Here is a 20,754-nt window from a genome sequence, read left to right as displayed (position 1 = left end):
TTTCTTTCTTTCTTTCTTTCTTTCTTTCTTCCTTTCTTTCTTTCTTTCTTTCTTTCTTTCTTGCAAGGCAATCCTTGGTTGACCTCACGGATTGCAAGGACTTTGTCAGCTTACAATCCTTTATTTTTTATTTTTTACACCTACAGCACCTTCTAGGTGGTCTTCCTAGGAGGTCTCCCATCCAAGTACTAACCAGGCCCGACACTGCTTAGCTTCTGAGATCAGATGGGATCGGGCTTGTTCAGAGTGGCATGGCCACAGACACTTCCCCCAGGGTTTAATGGCATCTGCCCCTTCACTGGCTTCCCTGAATCACACACACGCTCATGCACCAGCTATGAGCCAGGTGCCATGCTTGATTCTAGGGACTCAGTCATAAACTAGACAGACAAGATCCCTTCCCTCAAGGACCTGGTGGGTGGGACAGACACGAGAACAAGTAATTGCCACTTACTATGATCAGTGCTTTGGGAATAAAATATAGTATGTTTGCTATAGAAGCCCTTTAGAGGGGTTGCCATTCTAAAACTGAGGAGTCCAACAAGGCTTCTAAGTGGAAATAACATTTAAAATGAGGCCTGAAAATGGGAACAGAAGTTAGCCAGGTTAACGTTAGGGAGGATAAAGATGGCAAGCGAGGGAGATGAGCGCTAGAGGCCGAGACAATAGATGGGCAAACACTTGGAAATTGGGTAGAGTATAGTTTATAGGGGGAATTACTGGTAATTCAGTACGGCTGAGGGGTAGAGTGTGAAGAAGGGTGGTGAGAGATGGACTGGAGGGGTAATTGAGGCCCAACTCATGCAGAGACTTCTGGTTAAGGAGTTTGGAATACATCCTGAGAACAATGGGGAGCCCCTGATGAGTTTTAGGCAGTGGAGGAACATAACATGCATGTTAGTAAATATCACCGACAATGTCAAAAATGGATTTGAAGTAGTCAAGAGTGGAGGCTTTTTAGAGCATAGTCAAGAAAGTTGATGTCATCTAGGCAAAAATGATGATGATGATGGCCCTAATTAGCAAAAAAGCTATGAGGATGAATGAAGCAGAGTATAAGCATTTGAGGGATATTCATGACATAGGGATGCTGTATTAGTCATTGTTATATATGTCAGAGAAAGGAAATGGAAAGAATCGAGGTTATAGATGGGCATGCCATTCACAAAGGGTGTAACTTGGGAATAATATGTTTTAGGGGAAAGATTATGACTTCAGCTTTGTATATTCCAGTTTGAAGGTTTGTAGGTTAGTCAAGTCAAGGTGTCTAGTCGGCAGTTGGATACGTGAGTTCGGAGCTCAGGAGAGGGACTGGAAATTGTCGGCATCTAGGTGATACCTAGAGTAGTTAGACCGGATGAAGTCATTTGGGAGGGCCTGGAAGGAAAGCCTTATTTTAGGGATGGGCCTGAGTTAGGAAGTAAACAGATGAGGAAGTGGAGGATAGCAAGTTTAGACAAGTTGTTCAAAGGTTTAGCTATAAACAGGAGTGGGAACATAATGCAGCAACCAAAGCACCCTGGGTTTTTGTTTGCTTGTTTGCTTGTTCTACGATGGACAAGACAGCTAATAAGAGGGTCTGCTAATTTCTAGCTCAGGGCCTTTTGGATCATCCCAATCCCTTTAACAAAGTGCTAGCTGATATGCCAGGAATTTGGGGTCAGATAGAGAGACAGGTCCCTTTGGAGGAGATACTTTTCCTTGCCTCTAAGAGGCCACAGGTTCTTTCCAACCTCACCTCCAGGGTGAGGATTGGCTTAGAGAACTTGTTTTTCAGGATAGCTTATCCAGGCCCCTAGGGATAGTCTCCCAAAGAGCAGAGTCTAGCCCTATAGACTCCGTCTTTACCTTTGCAGGACTCAGCTGCATGTGCCAGGGAAGGAATTTGGCAGAACAGGCATCACCTCTGGTGATGGAGCTGGAGAACACCCAGAGCCTGGGGAATGGATGTTTCTCTTCAGATTTTGCAATATGGTTAAGTTCCACTAACACTTTGTGACGCCTCTGTAGTACCAGGCCCTGGGAGTAAGCACCGTGATGAATTAGACAGGGCCTCCACCTGGAGGAACCCACAGTCCAGGAGAGGAGATAGTCAAGTAAACCGTCAATTACAAGACAGTGCTGGGAGAGCCTTTGAGAGAGCCCTCAGGCTGAGAAACCAGGCGGACTCTTCCATGGCAGCCCAGACTCAAGGATTTGATGGCAGAAAGCTGAAGACTTCATATCCTCCTCAAGGCCCAGAGCTTGGCTCTCTTATTATTTTGGGAAAATGGCAACACTATTTCAAATAGATTTTTGTTCCTTCTGCAGACTTTTTCCTTCCTGGTGAGCATGTGTATTCAGAATTGGGAGAAAGAACACTAGGAAATATTTACACAAAACCTTACCAGAATGTCCAAGTCTGGCCTTGGAAACCCAAAATTGAAAGCAGGTGAGGCTGCTATTGCTGGATGTTAGAAATCCTGGCTCAAACCTCAGACCTCTTCTATTTATTCTCTTCATTCACTATCTTATCCACTCTTGTAGCTTTAACTACTAATTATATGTTCCTCAGTCCTAAGTTCATATCTGTAATCAGGACCTTGCCCCCTGGCCTCAGACTTGTATATATCCAGCTGCCTACCCAACAGCCTTATTTGCATTTTCAATGGGCTTCTTAAACACACCATCTTAAATCAAGCTTCTTTCTTCCCAAACTGCCTCCATACTCTTGGTCTTCTCCATCACAGTTAATAGCTCAGGCCAAACCTCGGAGTCATCCTTGACTCTTTCTCCTGCCCACCTACCCCCACCCCATATCTAATCTGTCAGCAAATCCTGTGGACACCACCTCCAAATATGCAGATGCTAAACATTTCTCGCCATTCCCTCTACTTTCATTTTAGCCCAAGCCTTCGGCATCTGTACCTGGTTCAGAGCAGGAGCTTCCTAACTGGCATCCCCTGGTTCCATGTTTGTCTTCCCATGGGACATTCTCAAGTGATCAATCCATTAAAGCTGTGATCCTTTGAAAATGGGAGACCCTATCACTCCTCTGCTCAGACCTCTCCAGGGGCTCCCATATCACTCAGGGTAAAAGTCAAATTCCTTACAATGGCCCCTGAGGCCCTACCTGCCTATCCCACTCCCTGGCCCCTCAACTTCATCTGCTAGTGCTCTCCACCTCTATCACCCATCTCTAGCTACCATACATCATTCACTCTCCAGCCTCAGCACCTTTGTATTTGAGGACCTTTCTGCCTGGAACATCCTTCCACTAGATACCTTCTCAGCCTACTTTCATACCTCTTTCATAATTTTACTAAAATATCTCCTTTTTAGTGAGACTTTTCCTGGCTACTCTATTTAAAATCATAATTGGTAGCTGAAGGAAACTGGACTCTGGGTAGTAATCACACAATAGAATATATAGATGTTAAATTATAATGTACACCTGAAAATCGTATAATTGTATTAACCAATGCTACCCCAATAAACTTAAAAAAATAAAAAATAAAATAAAATCATAACCCCCTTTCTCTCATCACTTCCCCACCTTTCATCTCTGCTTTGTCTCCAAGACACTTGTCATCATTTTGCCACTAAATATTTTACTATTTGTTTATTAATTTTCTTTGTGCTAGAATATAAGCTTTATAAAGGCAGGAATTTTTATCTGTTTAGTTTAATGCTGAATTTCTAGCATCTACGGCGGGGTCTGGCACACATGGAGGGCTCGATTAATACTTGTTAATATATATTAATTAATCATAAGCTGCAATGAGCTTCTATCATGTGTCAAGCAGGGGCCTGGAATGTTCCAGGAAACTCTTTGTAGTGAGTGACATGATTCCCATTTTGCAGATAAAGAGACTGAAGCTTGGAGAAGTGTGAATGACCTTCCCCTCTGTTCCCGCAGCAACCAGTGCACGTCTCTATCATTCTGCAGTGTCATTGGCCATTTCCTCAACTGGATGTAAGACTTGTGAGCTCAAGGACCATCTCTTACTCACTGTTGCATCTCCATCACCTAGTAGAAAGCTGGGCATATAGTTGGTGCTTAAGAAATATTTATTGCATGAAACAGTGATTGAAAGCAGGATACAAACTCAGAACTGTTAGATAGCAAAGTCTCTGCTCACCCCACTCCACCCTGGGGTGTTCCTAAGACAGCCACAGAACAGTTAAGAGTCCCTCCCCCGGGCAGAATACCCTTTTTGCACATCCTTACCCACAGAGCCAGGAGTATTTCAGGTAGTGAACACTGTATACTGGCTGACAGTTTTTTTTCTCCTATCACATCAGGAAAACTGAAAGAATTTTTCCACTTAATCCCTTCACAGTTCCCCAGACACACAGTCAGGTTTTCTTAATTGCCCCCAGCCTCCCCATCTGCAGTTGGCCCAACTAGTTCTCTAATCTTCAGCTGCTGGGTTGGGCTGCCTGCCCATCCATCCACTCACCCAGCCTTCTCTGGGCCACAGTGGTAATTGAGCTGAACCCCCAACCTCACCCTCACCCCACCCCCACTGTGAGTTGGCTTGATTCTCTGAGTCTTCATTTCAACAAACTCGCTCTCCTTTGCCTCTTCTTTCTAGGCTCTCCTCCATCCCCCAAACCACTGTGTCTTAGGTTCATGGAGGTGGCTCCCTCCATTCATGGATGATTGTGGCCTCCTATCTCATCCCATTCATGGATGATTGTGGCCTCCTGCTTCCCTCTCTTGGCCCTTCATTTCTCTAGGTCAGTAATTCATAGACCCATTTGAGAAACTGATATGGGCTATGGGCCTTCTCCCTTCAAAAAAAAAAAATACATACACTTGTAAATACAGCATTTTGCACTGAAATTTGAGTGCACCCCTATGAAGAACTCCTCTAGTTGGTTTTTCTTCCCCTTCTCCCCTTCCCTCGAGATTTCTGGTCGTCGTTGGCTCACAGATCAGTCCACCTGGACTCCTTTCAGAAGCAGAAACTTCTCCCTACCAATGCCATTGTTATTGACAGCAGCAACAAGATTTGTACTACGTTTTTCACACATCAACTGATTTCATCCTCTCAACAACCCCAAGAGGAAGGAACTATTATTGTCCTGTTTTTACAGATGAAAGAACTGTTTGGTTAGCTTGTTTTGCCAATACTACATAACTGTAAGTCCAGGGTCTCTTTCCTGGGCACCACGGTGTGTTGCCTCTTATAAACGGCTGTTTTCTTTGACCTTCCCACCTGAAACCTACCCCCCCTCCCCCACCCCCACCATGGAGTATTTTTTGTTATTCTTAACTGATGGTTTTTTTCTTTTTACCTCCCCTCTATCACCTAAAATGTGCCTCTTTATCACCCTCCCCACTTCTCTGAAGCTCCTCTTTTTCCCCCCATCCACACCTTCAACTGACCACAGGTGGCTTTGCAGTTACTTGAGCATATGTGAGCCATGCAACAGTTTCATTTCCCCTTCCATTCTCGGCCCAGCTGTGCCTGCCTCTGAAGTCTTTGCTGGCCCTAAATAGGGCATTTCAGCTCCTTCTGACAGAAGGCCTTGGCACTTCTAGGACTGCCGCACCTGAAATCCAGGTAAGAGGAAGGGAGGAGGCACCTAGTTGAACACCTACTTTGTGCCAGGTCGCATGCATGGCTTGAGAACATGGAACCCAGACTTTAAAGGCTCCAGCTTCCAGATTCTGCCAGATATCCTACTGATGGGCACCTGGAGGCTCTAAGAAGGTTGATCTAAATCCATCTGCTGCCTATCTGTGGATGGTTAGGGGCCTCTCTGAAGCATGACTAACCTTCGGCTGCCCTCTGAGCCAGCAAAACTGCTGCTCAGACCTTATCCGACAAACACCTGGCTGTTGGTTAACCTCTTCCTCCTCAGCTCAAATCTCAGACCAGCTTGATAATTTTAGGTTAATCACAATCACACTTTTGTTCTTATGTGATAGCCATGTATCATCACAAAAGCAATTTCTACAACTAATTACCAAAGTGTAAGATACTTTGCACATATCAAAAGTATGCAGCTTGATGAATTTTCACCAACTGAACATATGCGTGTAATCCACACCTAAATAAGGAGCAGAAGTTCCCAGACCCCTGAAAACCCTCTTGTGCTTCCTTCTTGTTATTACCCTGAAGGTAACTGCTGTCCTGATACATTCTAACCTGGTCTTGCCTGGTTTTGTCTGTTTCTTTAAAAAAAAAAAAGCCATCTTCTAGTCTAACCCCCAGACATATATTTTGATTGATTGATGATTGATGGATTCGATTAGTCGCTGACCAGATGTTGACTGCATATTAAATGGACCAAAAACCTCCTGAATTGAACCAAAGATCTGTAGCCTTAAAGCGGTTTTAGTTGTAAACTGACCCACCCATGGGCCTCCAGAATCCCCAAATCTGTTCTTAATAAAGGGCCCAGAACATGTCTGCGTGCACCTCTGATCACTTCCTCTAAAGTTCAAGTTCTCATGCCCACTGCTGCTTTTTTCTCCCTTTTTTTCCTTTCCTTCCTTTTCGTACCATATTCCTTTCCTTCCTCTTCCTTCTTCCTTCCTTCCTTCCTTCTTCCTTCCTTCCTTCCTTCCTTCCTATTTCTTTATTCTGAAAGAAGGAGATTAAAGACCCTGAGGAACTCACCTAACCCAGAAATCCAGCCTTGATCACTCCTAGTATAGAGGAATCATCATCTTATAAGGCTATCTATCATATTTTCCAGACAACTCTGGCAAGGTTAGGCTTTTAAACTGTTAAACACATTAATACCCACACCACACACACACACACACACTTGAGCGTTTTTGAGCTCAAATATGCTGCAATTTTTGCCTACTGATTCTAGTCCTGCCCTCTGCAGCTTTCCAGAGTTAGTTAATTCAATAATCAGGTTTTGGGTGCTTCCTCTATGCCAGACTCAGATGAACATGAGGTGGGTTCCCCAAACCCCAAGTTCTTTCTGTGGGGATCCTGGGATTGACTGAGTCAGAGATGTAGCTAAACCAGTATTTACCAAGGAACATTCCACGGTACACTAATTACCGGCAAAGCTCTATGAAAGTAGAGCTCTGGGCTCAAATGAGTTGTGTAAACGCGACATGCTCTGTGGTCAGTTTCTAGTATTACATTGTCCATTAGCATAAATAAGACTCTGGGAGGTCCTGAAACATAAAAACCCGGTTTCACTTTGTCGGTATTTTCAAGACTTATTTGACTTAGAATCCTTTCTTTTTTTCTCCATAGAATGCCTATGAATATGTCTCAAAATCAGTGTCCCCCATAACACAGGCCAGTCGTTTAGCTACTAACACATAGTGATACTGAACACTTGAAATGTGGCTCCTCTAAGCTGAGATGTGCTGTGAGTGTAAAATACACACCGGATTTTTAAGTTTTAGTAGAAGAAGATAATATTAACAATTTTTATGTTGATTATATGTTGAAGTAATACTATTTTCAAAATATTGGGTTAAAAATGTATTATTAAAATTAATTTGATCTATTTCTTTTTGCTTTTTAGAATATGCCTACTAGAAAATTTATAGTTACACTTGTGGCATGAATTATATTTCCACCGATGAGTATTGTTCCAACATTCGGTGCCAGTTGTGAAGGCATATTACGGGGGCATGTGAGAGGAAGGGGGTGGGTAGCCCAAGGGAGGAATTCCAGGGAAACTGTGGGAATTCACTGGAGTGACAGCTCACGAAGCTTAGCAGAGGGTGGTCAGGAAATGGTGACAAAGCTGAGACCCGAAAGATGAGACGGAGTTAGCCAAGGGAAGGCAGAGACAATAATATATGTCAAAGAGGAACTGTGAGTATTCCAGGGTGTCCAAGGCTTGCGGGACAGAGGGTAGGGACTGACCTGACCTGAGACCAGAGTGGGCAGCAAGGGCCAAGATGTTGGGGGCCCAGTAAGCCCAGGTAAAGAGTTTCTCTTGAGGGAATTAAGAAGCCACTGAAGCGTTTTCAGTTGGATGAGACTAGGAAGTCTTGCATTTTAGAAACATTATCCTGACATTTGGGTGGGCCATAGATGAGTACAGGGCTAAACTAGAGGCCATTCTGCCTCTAGTTTAGCCCTGTACTCATCTATGGCCCACCCAAGAAGCTGTGGGAGTCATCTAGGAGTGAGGTGATAAAAGTCTGGACTATGCTACAAATCCTGGAATTAAGGAAATCCAGTGTCTGGGAAATAGAGTTGAAGATGGGACCACCGTCTGGGCTGCTCCTTGGAGATGGGATAAGGTAAGAGGGTGGAGTCAAGGTTGACAGCCTGGTTGCTGAGTAGTGAGGCTGTGAAGGAAAGCAGAGGACTGGAGTTAGGGGAAGGTGATGAGTTTAGGATCATTCAAGTCGAGTTTGAGAAGTGTGTGGGGTATACAAATGAGGATGTCCAAGACAAAGTAGATAACGAGGTTTGAAGCTCAGAAGAGAGTTATGGGGTGGAGGCAGAGTTGGCAGGAAACATCTCTCCTGTCAGCCCCAGGTTCTACACCTGCAAAATGGGGATGTGATCTACTTCCCAGAGTTAGTGTGATGATTAGATGATGTAGCATGTTGAATGTGCCTGGCACCATGTAGGGGCTCAGGGAGTATTAGTTCTTCATTTCAGAGGGTCTGTCATCCCCATTTCCTACATGGTCAAGCCCACTAAGATCTTTGCAGTACCCACAGGACCCACAGCTGTGTTTTCTAAGTTTCCAGTGTAGTGATGGAAAGATGTTCCTGGAAAAAGGTATGGAAAAGGAGGAGTGAAGGCAGCTCCCCCTGCCTGGGTAGCCATAGAGTATGAAGAGAGTGAGCATTTGGTGCTGTGCAGGGGACAAAGCTCTGGACTGGGAGGCAGCAGTGTACAGTTAGATCCTCACTTAACATCTTCGAGAGGTTCTTGGAACTGTGGTGAAATGACGTATAACGAAACCAATTTTACCATATGTTAATTGACATAAACAAGAGTTCAGTTTCTAAGGCAGCTCATCAATGTTGTAACAAATGACATTGAACGAAATGAAGTTATTTGAGGACCTGCTGTAGGCTACTTGCCCTGACCCTGCCACCAGCAAATTAATAAGCCTTGCCTGTTCTAAGCCTCAGTTTCTCCACTGATTCAAGGAGGAGTCTGCCAGCTAGGCCCTCCCCTTCTTTTGTCTTTGCCTTCTTCTAGCTCCCAGAAAACCTCTTCCCTTCTCTTGACCCACAGAAGACATCACTTCCTTGAAGACTTGGCTCACTGTGGGTCTTCTGGCAGCTCCTTCCTGGGGCAGAGGGCCAAAATCCTGACAAGATTAAGAAGAGGCTTTGGGACTGGGCCAGGCCGAGAAAACAGGAAAGATGATGAACCGTCCCCCTCCCTTTCTGGGGGTTGTTTATTCCAGTGTTTCCTCAGCTGAGTTTTCTGGATATACAGTAACCCCTGACTTTTCATCCTGTGCCCAGCCTCTGGCCCCACAGCACTTAGTGCACCCCTAGATCATAGAGCTCATGAGATGAACCTATGCCTGCGTCCACTTGGCCAACTGCACCAAACTCCTGGAAAACAGGAAGAACACAGGTAAATCTTAAGTGAGTGCCTACCACAGTTTATGGCAGAAACTGGCCTTTCACACATGCCTCTTTGGTTTCCTGGGGTAAGCAATGTTCTTCTCATTTTCAGCCATGGAAACTGAGGCTCAGAGAGGTGTGTTGGCGTTGGATCCTGAAATGGGGAGAGGTAGAAAGGAGAGGGATGTCTCATCAGTTAAGAGCATATTCTTTGAAAGACAATGAACCATGCTCGATTTGAATTCTGATTCTACCACTTACTTACTGCCTATGGAATTTGGGCAGATTTCTAGTGGGAGTCACTATGGGATAGCGGTCAGGAACACAGACTCTGGGATCAAATGTCAGTTCCACCATCTGCTAGTTATGTGACCTTGAGCAAGTTCCTTCGCCTCTCTGCACTTCAGTTTCCGCAGCTGTAAAACAGGATAATTATAGCTCCTACCACATGGACATGTTGTGCGGATTAAACGTGTTAATCCATGTGGAACGCTCAGCACAGTGTCTGGCCTATGGGCCAGCGCCATCCATGTCAGCTATGGTATGAATGCAGACCTCAGTGACTCTGATTAACACCTGGTCCCCAGCCTGTCACTCGTCACCACGGTGGCTCATTTAGCCCTTAGCGGATGGTAGGTGCTCACTGGCTTGTTGACTGAAAGAATGTTTGGGAACTAACTCAGTGTTTCTGAAAACAGGCTTCTAATAATGTGTGGGAGTAGGATTTTGAAGGAAGACGATTTTCAGGAGTTTCCCAACCAACTACCAAGTGATTGCTTTTTGCACGCTAGCATGAACTTTAAAATATTTCCAGACTGCTTTTTCCTCTCTGATTACAGAAGCAATTTATGCCCATTGCGAAATGCTCAAATGTTACCTAAAGCTATGAAGCAGGGAGTTAAAGTGTTAATCCTGTTTCGAAAGAGGTGCTACTGTTTGTCCGAGGCATGTCCTTCCAGATGTTTCTTATGCCTATACCTGGTTTTCGAGCCCTGCTGTGTGCCCCACCTTGTGTTAGACACTGTAGAGCCTCTGCAGAAGTCGAGGCGGCTGTCTGTGCATTAAGGGAGGGCACAGTTGGGGTGGGACGCAGAATTTCACGGAACGCTTAATCAGCAATTAAAGTCACCATCGCGTACCGATGACTCATTCAGTCAGCACGCACTTAACATTTGAGGTTCTGGGACCTGGAAATGACGAAGCAAGGTCCTATCTGGCTTTAGGAGACCTGAGCTTAAATCTTTCCTCCTGATTCTGTGCATGACAATTAAGACAGAAAGAGGGCAGATATAGTCTCCCTGCTCCCCATCCCCCTTCCACCCAGAGAATATCATTTCCCTACCTCACTCACTGTGTGGGGAACTGAGCCGAAGGAACTAGACAGGCTGGGCTTGCCGCAGGTGGTTTCTGTGACCCTAGGCAGGTCACTTCCCTTCTCTGAGCCTCAGGTTCCTCATTTGAGGAGTAAGGAGAATCTTTCTGCCTTGAAAGGCACATTCCCTCATTCATTCATTTATATAAGATGGTATCTCCTAAGAGTGTGAAGGGATTGCTCAATAAACATGGCCATTTAGGAAAAAAAGAGTTGGATTCCATGGTAGATTGTATCATTGTTCAGCAAATATTTACTTCCCCCAGCCCTCCTCACTGAGAGAGGAATATACTTCCTCACTCTGTTGATATTGGACTTAACCATCTGACTTGCTTTGGCCAAAAGAACATGTATGGAAGTGACAGGGGCCAACTCCAAGACACTGAGTGTTTCCATTTATCCTCCTTGAGCAATCATCCTCGGCCATGAGAACCATGAGTCCTCAGTAGTGAGGGTCCCTTAGCCTGGATTCAGAATGGAAGACACATGAGACAGCACTGCACTCCACCTGGAGCCTGGAGCCCAGCCCAGCCCAGCCCAGCCCAGCCCAGCAGAGCTCTGATTAACCCTAGCTGACACAGACCCCTAGGTAAGAAATGAACGTTTACTGTTTTAACCACTGAGTTTCTGAAAGTTGTTTTCTTATGCAGTGTTGTCGCAGCAAAATCTGACCAATGTGGGTCCCTAGTTTACTCTTTTATTCTGTCTTTGGCTTGGGTCTGAGGCTGGAGTCTCTGATTAGGTGATATTTGACCTGAGATTTGAATGTTAAGAAGGAACTAGATATGTGGTCATCTTAAGGGAAAGTGTTCTGGGCAGAGGGAATGGCAATGTCCTGGCCCCGAGGCCGGAGGAATCTTGGCCTGTTTAGAAATAGAATTAAGGGCAGTGGGCTGGATTGTTTGGCAATGGAAGGAAAAAAGGTCTGAGGTCCAGACCTATATGTTCAATGGGTCAGTGGTTCCCAAATTTTTGGCACCGGGGACAAGTGCTCCTATGAAAATCTAATGCCTGATGATCTGAGGTATAGCTGAAGGGGTGATGCTAGCACTGGGGAGCAGCTGCAAATACAGATGAAGCTTTGCTTGCTTGCTGGCCGTTCACCTGCTGTGCAGCCTGGTTCCTAACAGGCCACAGACCAGTACCCAGTCTTCCACCTGGGGGTTGGGGACCCCTGCAATGGGGCACTTTATATTTCCACTTAGATGTCTCTCAGATGCTTCAAACTCAAACCATCAGATCCAAAGCTGAACTTGTGGTCTTCTCCCAAACATATCCTTTCTTTTTCATTTCCCCATCTCATTCGGTGACACCAATATCCACCTACCCAGTCATCCAAGCTACGAAGCTGGACCTCATCCTGAACTCCTCCCTCTCCCTCCATACCCACATCTCCTCTCTCTTCAAGTCCTGCCAATTATATCCCACTCGTTCTCTCCTATTGTCCCCTTTTCTCCACTTGCATGGAGACCATGCCAGTTGAAGCTGCTATCACCTACCTCATGCTTGAATGACAGCATTACCACCTCCCCACCTTCTCTGCCTGCATTCTTGGCCCTCCTCCAATTAGTCCTCCAAGTGGTAGCCAACGTCTTATTTAAAAACACATCATCTCTCAAGCAGTGAATGGATAAACAAACTGGTACATCCATACAATGGAGTATTATTCAGTGATAAAAAGAGATGAGCTAAGTTCCGGACATAGATGATGGTGATGGTCGCACAATAATGTGAATATATTTAATTCCACTGAACTGTACACTTAGAAGTGGTAAAGATGATAAAATTTATGTTATATATATTTTACATGCCTTCCCCACAAAGAATAAGCTATGAAGCCATGAAAAGTCATGGAAGAACCTTAAATGCATATTACTGAGTGAAAGAAACTAGTCTAAAGAGGCTACATGCTATATGATTCCAACTATATGATACTCTGGAAAAGGCAAAACTATAAGAGACAGTAAAAAGATCAGTGGTTGTCAGTAGTCGACGGGTACAGGAGATGAATGAATAGGGGAAGCATAGGGTCTTTTTAGGGCAGTGAAACCATTCTGTATGACACTCTAGTGGTGAATTCATGTCGTTACACATATATCAAAACCCAATGAACTGTACAACACGAAGAGTGAACCCTAATATAAACTATGAACTGTAGTCAATAACACTCCCCCGACCATGACAACAATAAAAACAAATCGAGTTTCATGACTCCTCTGATTAAACCTTCATGCCCGACCTTCCAACCTGGCTATGAGGGTTTGTCCCTCCTTCTTCCTGTGGTTTACTGCTGCCCCCCCATCATTATTTAAGGTTCAGTTTAAATGGCACCTCTTTAGAGAAGCCTTCCCTCATTCCCCAAACTAGATCAGGCCCTTCTTGTTTTACCTTCCCGGTAGCTTCTGTTCTTCAACTCTGTGCCATTTACACATTTGTAATTAGATAGTTAATTGTTTGTATGTACTTGCACAATGGCTATCTCATAAATCCCGTGAAGGTGGTGATCACATCTGTCTTCGTCACCATCTTATCTCTGGCACTTCACTAGTGCCTGGCATGTAACAGAGTTCAGTAAATGTGTGGTTGGACATAGTTTGAAATAAAAGGTCATATATTGTGTGATTCCATTTATACGACGTATCTAGACTAGGTAAATCCGTAGAGACAGAAAACAGATAGCGTTCGTGGGGGTCTGGGGAGACGGAGAAATGAGGAGCCACTTCTTTGTAGGTATGGGGTTCCCTTTTTGGGGGGATAAAAATGTTTTGGAACCTGACAAAGGTGGCGCTTGTACAACCTTGCGAATGTACTAAATGCCATTGAACTGTATACTTTATTTATTATTTATTTATTTATAAAAAATTTTTTTAGGCAAGGCAACTCTTGGTTGACCTCACAGATTGCAAGGCCCTTGTCACCTTACAATCCCTCATTTTTTATTTTTTATGCCTACAGCACCCAGCCTTCCTAGTTGGTCTCCCATTCAAGTACTAACCAGGCCTGACCCTGCTTAGCTTCTGAGATCAGATGGGATCGGACTTGTTCAGGGAGGCATGGCCATAGATGAACTGTATACTTTAAAATAGTTCATTTTATATTGTAAAATGTACGTCATCCCAAATTTAAAAATAATTTTGAACTATCAACCGATGTATTTCTTGTACAAACGTTTTTATCCCAGCACTTTTCTTAGGTTCGGACTAGTACCTTTGGCCTCGGTGGTGGTTTGTACAGCAGAAATGTAGAAAGAATAGAAATAATGTTAGCTTTTGTCTTTGAAACATTTTATTATGGAAAAATTTAAGTATACAAAAGTAGAGAGAATATAAGAAGCCGTATGCACCCATCATGTAGCTTTCACAGATATTGACTCATATATAAACTTATTTCACTATGTGTCTCAGTCACCTCCCTCCTCTACTGGATTATTTTGATGCAGATATCAGACATCATTATCATTTCATCTATAAATATTTCCTTATGTCTCTCTAAAAGATAAAAACTTTAACCATGTAACCACAACACCAGTATTACATGTAAAAAATCAACAACAAATTCTTAATATTATCGAATATCCAGTTAGTGTTCAAATTTGCATAATTTTAAAACATATAATGTGTTTGTTTGAATTAAGATCCAAACATGGTCCATACATTGCACCGATATGTCTGTTAAGTCTCTTTTAATCCATAAGTTTTATCTCTATATCTGTCTTTTTCTAAGTGTAGGAGCCAGAATAGACAGGACTTGGAGAGAGTCTCCTTTTTTCTGTCTTCAGGTTATTTATTGAAGAAATGAAGTATTTGTCTTGTAGGCTTTCCTACCTTCCGATTTTGCTGACTGCATCCCTGTGGTGTCATTTCATGTGACTAGTGTATTAATAGTTAGGTTAAATGTTTTTTAGCATGAATACTTCATAGGTGACTGTATACCTCTATCAGGAGGCACATCATGTATATTTGTCTATCTGTGAAATTTCTATCCATTGATGATCATGGCCTAAATGTACTGTTTTGTTAAAGACTGCAAAATAAAAAACTGCAAAATTCTAATTCTTTAAAAATTTTTTTCATTTACTAGCAGAAATAATTCTATCAAGAGAAACTTTCTCTAACCAGTCATTTGTTTATGAAATTCAGTTCATATAGGAAAAGTAGAAAAAATAGTTAATTCTTTATTTAACAATTTTCAAAATGGTGAGTCAGTTCCCTAACATGCTCAAAGAAAATCCAGTGAGGCTTTCTTTTCCTTCCTCCCTTCCTTCTGTTATTCCTTCCTCCCTCCTTCCCTCCTTTCCCTCCTTCTTTTCCCTCCTTCCTTCGCTTTTCCCCTTCCTTCCTTCCCCTCTTCCCTCTTCTCTTTTCCTTCCTTCTTCCTTCCTTCCTTCCTTCCTCCTTCTCTCCCTTCCTCCCTCCCTCCTCTCTCCTTCTTTCCTTCTTTCCCCTTCTCATTCTTTCTTTTTTTGGAGTATCATTTTAAAATTATGGATTTTAAACTTGTTTGATTTTTAAGCCTTATTCATGATCAAGTTGTGTCATCTTTGGCCAGCTAGAGCCTCTTCAAATTGGCTTCTGGGCCCTTTTGACATAACTCTGTACTATTCTTGCTTTCTGGAATGGCAAGATGTTCCAGGTTCATCTTGTATGTTTTTTTTTCCCCCCCTCCAAATCTTGAACCAGACATTTCTCCAAGGAGCCCTGATTCTTTCATGGGAAATGGTATTTAGATCTCTCATAATCTTTTATCTAGGGATGCTCATAGCTACTGGATTGATAATTGTTTCTAGATCTTTTTAGTGGATAGAAATCAACATTTTTAAGAGGTCTTCAATTCACACTTATATTTTCAACTTCAATTTAGATTATAGAATTTTTACTTCTTTGATTTTATATTTATATTTTTTGTTTCTTAGTCTTGGTTCCTAATGACAATAACATTAGATTTATTTGCTTTATCCCATAATGTATAACAATTTTTACTAATAATATAATTGCCCAAAACATTTTAAGTTATAAACATTTTTTTTTCTTTTTTTTTTTTGCAATTCTTCTTGTCCTTTGAGTATATTCTGATGGGAATATATAGTCTTTAAGTGATTGTATCTAACATCATTTGAAACAATTCTTCTCAGAGTGGTTATGCTATCAATTGAATTCATAGTTTGGTACATCTGTTTCATTTTACTTTCTAGTTTTAGAGATTACTTTAGCTAAAACTAAATTTCGCTTTAATAATTATATAGAACTTTTATACTGTTCCATAGCTAAATTTTCAAAATAAAGTAATATTCAGGTAAGTCTAGCTTCTATATTTGCTCCCTCCACTCTAGTCTCTTCCTCTCCCAAAGGTAATCATTTTTAAGACATTTTTTGTTTTTCTAAATTAAAACATATAAGCATATATGTATATTTATAGTATTTGTATTTCGTTTTTCTTATATAAATGGTGGTAAACCATATACACTTCTTTCATTTAACAATATATTCTGAAATTCGTTCTATTACAGTGTATAGAGATAGTCTCATTCCTTTTTACAGCTGCATAGTACTCCATGGTATAAATGTACCATGATTTATTCACTTAATCCCCTGTTGATAGATGTCTGGGTAGTTTTTAGCTATTTGCTATCAGAAAGAGTGCTGTAACAAATGGTCTTGTACGTAATCACTCTCAGGCCTCTGCTAGCATATTTTTGGGGTCAATTCTTAGACCTAGTATTGCCAGGTAATGCATATGTAATATTGGATTTTGAAGTCCTAGCCCAAGAATACTATCTGTGTGAGCTTATTCATCCTATCTCTCTATGCCTCATTCTCTCACCTGCAAAATGAGAATAATAACAGTATTTACCTTGAGGAGTTGGGAAGACTAAATGGGCTAATGTTTTGCAAGTGCTTAGAAGATGCCTGGTACCTAGGAGGTGTTCAGTAAATGTTAATGAGGAAAGGAAGTATGGGCATATGTAGCAGGTGGGAACAGTGGATGATGGGACAGGTCTTTGAGAAGGGCTTCTGTACCTGCCCCTCAGGACCCTGTAGGAGTGGTAGGACTAGTAGAACCCAGAGATGAAGTTTGGAGATTAAAAAAGAGATTGAGTGAATAGGACCTGGACTAATATCTGGATACCAGCATGAACATTGGTCCCTTGGGCTCCAAATGTCCCCCCTCCGAAGGCTTGGGTGCCACCTACATCCTTTGACCTGCCCTGAGATGTAGATGTACTCTGACAAAAAAAGGTGAGAGAAAACCCTCACTTGACTGCCTTTAACCTGAATTTACTTAGAATAAATCTCTGCCACTAGGCAAATGGCGTTACACTTAATTATAGAAAAATTAAGCGTTGTATATATTTGTTTTACATGAGTTTATAGCCTGTGAAATTGACACCTATTACAGCATAGTTTTTGACTCATAGCTTGAGGCACAAGAAGAAGAGCAGGATGTGAGAGAGTGGAAGGAGGGGGAGTCTAGAACTGTGCTGTCCAATATGTAGCTACTGACCTGTGAAGCTAATGGCTATTGTACTGGAAAACCTAACTATAGAACATTTTTGTTACTGCAGAAAGTTCTGGACAGGGATGGTCTACTCTAACCTCAAGTAACAGCATATGTGGAAATGTCTATTGGACATGCATGGGGCAGTAGAAAGTAGACCCGTGGGGCTGGAGGCCCCATCCTAGTCCTGACATCTCTGGTGCCCAAGGAAATGGGACAAAACTTGTCCTCTGAAGGTCCAGGGTAGCTGCCTGCAACCACGCGGCTATCTGAGTGGGTGTCTTAGGCTCTCAGTTCCTCCTACCTCCTCCAAGGAGTATCTGCCTGCAGTTCCAGCTCTCCATCCCCTTCCTTCCAGCCTGTTTTCCCTAAAGTCATGCCCAGGTCTCTTTCTCAGAATATTAGCAGGCCGCAACTCAGGTGGTCTATTTGCCTTTCGTTATCTGCCAAAGCTGGATTGACATGGCTGGTAAGCTGCCTAAAGGTGGAGGCAGGCAAGGCACGCTCAGCTGTTTCCTACAATCTCTGCCGCCTCATATTTCCTGTTCCTACATCCAGGTCCCTGGGCCTATCAGTGTGGAGCGGAAGCCTGCCCCTTCCCTTCCCCCACCTTGTTTACTTTTGAAAAAGGGGAAATAGAACTGCCCCAGGGTCCTGAGCTGGGCTGACAGCATATTCTCCTGCAGGTCTCCCAGCCCTGAAACTTCCAGCTCTCAGTCCTACTCAGGTGCTCACACCCACCGTGACAAATAGCCCTGGCAGAGGCTTCCTCCAGAATTGCAAAGTCTGGGGAGCCTGGTGACCCAGACCCAGGGGAAGCCCCCCTGCTCTGTTCTGCTTGGTTCTGCAGGTAGGATGTGACCACCTCATTGCTATTTCATTTCCACTCAAAAAAAATTTCTTGGTCATCTATTCTGAGCCAGACCCTGAGAACGCCAGGGTCTAGAAGACAACAGAGGCCCCTGCCCTTCAGACATTCATTCCTGGTGGGAGAGACAGACATGGAAAGAGGGTCCTGGCAGAGGAACTGGTCGGAGGTGGATTCTGATGCTGGAGGTTCTTCTGGGCTTGGGAGCGCTGTGGATGCTGGGCAGGGAGATGGATTCGGAAAAGCTGGAAAAGGAGAGAGGAAGTATGAGTATGATGTGAAAGCTCTGTGAGACAAGGACTATGGCCCATTTGCCCTCTTTGGATCCTCAGTGCCTGGCCCAGAGCAGGAGCTGATGAAACAGTGAATGAATGAATCTATGAGTGAGTGAATGAATGAAATAATGCTGACTGAGATAGGGAACAAAACTGAGGGCTTCTGAGCTGGCCTTGCCTCTGTGGTCCCCTCTACTGCCCACTATTCCATGGGACATGGACCCCAGCCCAACCAGCCAGCTCAGGTCCATTCATGGTGCAGGCATCTCTATGCAGCTGGCTCCTCACTTAGCAATTTGTCGAATAGAGACATCAAGTGGTCAGGCCCTAGAATGGCAGTGGTCAAGCAGAAGACATGAAGCCACCTAGCCTTTATGCTAGGATGAGCCTGGATCCAGGCGGGTCTTGACCCTGTGTCCACCCTGAAACTTATCCCAGCTGAGCTCAGATTCCAGCCCTAGAAGGAGCTCTAACTCTGTTCACAGACTGAGGCCCTGTCCCTCCCAAACAGTACCCCTAATTTTAAATTCGTACTAAAAGACATGATACCCCTTACCAAAACTTTTTATTGAAGTGTAACATACATTGAGAAAAGTGCCCATATCACAAGAATTTTCACATACTGAATATCCATGCCATCAACACTCACTGCCAGCACCCCAGAAGCCCTTCCACACTTTTTCATAGCCGTGACCTCCCAAGGTTAACTGCTATCCTGACTTCTAGCAGCATATATTAGTATTGTGGTTTTTTTTTATTTCTATATGTTTGAAATCATACAGTGTATACTTTTTGGTGTCTGGTTTCTTTTGCTCAACATTGCGTTGGTGAAATTCATCCCTATTTTTGTGTGTACTTGTTGACAGTTCATACTCATTGGTATCTAGTGTTTCGTGAGGTCACTGAGAATCTAACCAAAGGGTTTGAACCCAACTCTGATCAAGTCTTTGGATCCAGCTGCCAATTTGCAGGAAGCACAGAGGCAAAATTTATACATCTCTCAAACTCATAAACTCGTAAAGGATCATTTTAATCACTTAACTGCTTATTTTTAGTAACCCTTATCTGAACAGGTATTTTGTAGACTTAACCTTGAAGGATTCACCAGGAAGGAACTGTTTTAACTTTACTGGGCTTCAGTATCACACTGTGGGCCTTCATCAAGAAGATTTACTGTTAGGATCTTGCTGAGGACAGCGTTCATTCATTCTGTCCACAGTGGCCTCTCAGTGGGAACTCCAGGATAAATTTCTTCCACATCTTAATAGTAGTTATAGGCATTTTCCTTGAAAGAAAAAGGTTTTGCTTTCAGCTGACAGGCTTTATTAATTACGTGATGGATATTGTTTCCCTTTTTACAATGGTTGCTAGGAAGCTCAGAGTCAGATTTGTGGCCCATGCTTTCCATGGGCCCAGAACTCCGGAGGCTGTGTTGTCTTTACTAATCTCACCCCTGGTTGCTCTTAGCTTTCCTTCTCTCATTTTCCTTTTGTGCTCATTTCTTTACTTTAAAAAACATTTTTTTTTTTTTTACCTTTACTCTTGAATTGTCAGTTCTTGAGGGATGCAGTGAGGTGGCCACCTCAGAAACATGGAAGTGAAAGTGACAGGGTTGCCTTTGAGAGTTAAATGCAGGGATCAGCCCAATCTGTTTGGAGCAGAGAAGTGCAAGTCCTCCAGGTAGAGACAGGACAGCTTCCGGGCACAACACAACTGTAACCTAACCTGCAGCTTCAGCCCTCACCATGGGTGTGTGTTGTCTTCCTCAGTGTCCCCATCCCCCAACGTGGCCTCCTCTCCATACTCCTGCCCCGTGGTTAGCAGATCAGGTTCTGATCTTGGTATTTGACTGATTTCCCCCTTCAGAGTGTGAAGGGGGGACCGCTCCTATGTTTGTGTCTCCTGAAAGCCAAGGCAACAGTCAACCTGTCACTTAAGAGGAGATTTATAACTTTCAGTTCAAAGAACCATTTTTACAAGAGGGATACTTGAGTGGTTCCCAGCTGTGGTGGCTCCCATGAACTGGGGGCTGGTGGGTCAGACAAAACAGGAGAGGGGGACACAAATCTGGGCCCCTGGGGATGCCAGCGCTTTTATTGTTGGGCCTGTTTAATACTTTCTGTAGAGCTGGAAGGCAGCTTCTCAAAGTGGCCATTGCTTTTTTGGGCCATCTCAGTTGTCAAGAAATGGTCTTTCTAATCACAAATGAGCGAGGAGTGTGGCAAAG

The 20,754-nt window shown here is 43.4% G+C and overlaps 1 long non-coding RNA gene and 2 pseudogenes across 1 annotated transcript in view; 1 reads left to right on the top strand and 2 right to left on the bottom strand.

The window, feature by feature from the left end:
* Positions 1-137: 137 nt before the first annotated feature.
* LOC120604146 (uncharacterized) lies at positions 138-263 on the bottom strand (annotated as a pseudogene).
* Positions 264-5,448: 5,185 nt separating this feature from the next.
* The window catches only part of LOC120603667 (uncharacterized), a 30,663-nt gene continuing 15,357 nt past the window's right edge, over positions 5,449-20,754 (top strand). The window contains exon 1 of the long non-coding RNA XR_005653074.1: positions 5,449-5,552. This is a non-coding gene — a long non-coding RNA (uncharacterized LOC120603667). The remainder of the gene's footprint in view (positions 5,553-20,754) is intronic.
* On the bottom strand, positions 13,836-13,954 carry LOC120604168 (uncharacterized; annotated as a pseudogene).

This window comes from Pteropus medius, unplaced genomic scaffold, assembly GCF_902729225.1.
Source record: "Pteropus medius unplaced genomic scaffold, Ma_sr-lr_union100, whole genome shotgun sequence".
NCBI lineage: Eukaryota > Metazoa > Chordata > Mammalia > Chiroptera > Pteropodidae > Pteropus > Pteropus medius.
This window is presented reverse-complemented; position numbering and strand designations above follow the sequence as displayed.